The following is a 1265-nucleotide window of genomic DNA, read 5'->3' on the forward strand; positions in this document are numbered from 1 at the left end:
GATTATTTGAAACATTTAAAAAATGCAGGTAAATACCTTGCTATAGAAAAGCCATAAACCTCACTTCATATAGAAAAGAGGCTATATGTGGTCAATACCAAAGAAAATGGATGAGGCAGAAATTTAGAACAATAGTTCTCAGGTTTTAATGTGCATTCAATCAGCTGAGAGGTTTGTTAAAACACAGATTGCTGGACCTCACCCCCCCGCGCCCCCCCCCCTGCCAAGTGTCTGATTCAGTAGGTTTAGGAGGACCCAAAAATTTGTATTTTTAATGAATTCCTAGTGTTGCCAATGTTGCTGGTCTGACTACCACACCACTGATTAGAGCATTTCTTCTTTTATTCACTCATTTAATAAGTATTTATTAAGTACCTACTATGTGCTAGGCACTGTTCTAGGTGCTGGAAACACAGCATTAAACAAAACAGATATATCTGTACCCTCAAAGATGTAAACTGAGGAAGATAAACAGGAAACAAGATAAATAAGTAAAATACATATATGGATGTTGGTGATAAATGCTAAGCAGGAAAAAATAAATCCAGGGATGTAGATATATGTGTTGCACTTGGTATGATGTTAAATTTTGATAGGCACAGCAGAGAAATTCTCCCTGACAAGATGCTTTTGATTAAAACCTAAAGGATTTTCAACAAATGGTTCTGGAACTACTATATATTTACACGCAAACAAATGAATGCAGACACAGAACTTATAGGCTTCACAAAAACTAATCCAGAATTTATCAAAGGGCTAAATGTAAAATGCAAAACTATAAAACTCCTGAAAGATAACACAGGAGAAAATCTAGACGACCTTGGGTTTGGTGATGACTTTTTAGATACAGTACCAAAGCCATGATCCATAAAACAAAGAATTAATAAGCTGAACTTCATTAAAATTAAACATTTCTGTTCTGTGAAGGACAATGTCAAGAGAATGAAAATAGAAGCCATATACTGGCAGAAAATATTTGTAAAAGACCCATCTGATGAAGGGCTGTTACCCAAAGTATACAAAGAATGCTTAAAACTCAACAATAAGAAAACAAACAACCTGATTGAAAAATAGGCCAATGAGTTTAACAGACACTTCACCAAAGAAGATATACAAATGGCAAATAATCATCTGAAAATATTTTCTACATCATATGTCATCAGGTAACTACAAATTAAAACAATGAGATACCACTACACACCAATTAGAATGGTCAATATCCAAAATCCAGAACACCAAATGCTGGTGAGAATATGGAGTGACAG

This window comes from Hipposideros armiger, unplaced genomic scaffold (assembly GCF_001890085.2).
Source record: "Hipposideros armiger isolate ML-2016 unplaced genomic scaffold, ASM189008v1 scaffold_179, whole genome shotgun sequence".
NCBI classification, from domain to species: Eukaryota; Metazoa; Chordata; class Mammalia; order Chiroptera; family Hipposideridae; genus Hipposideros; species Hipposideros armiger.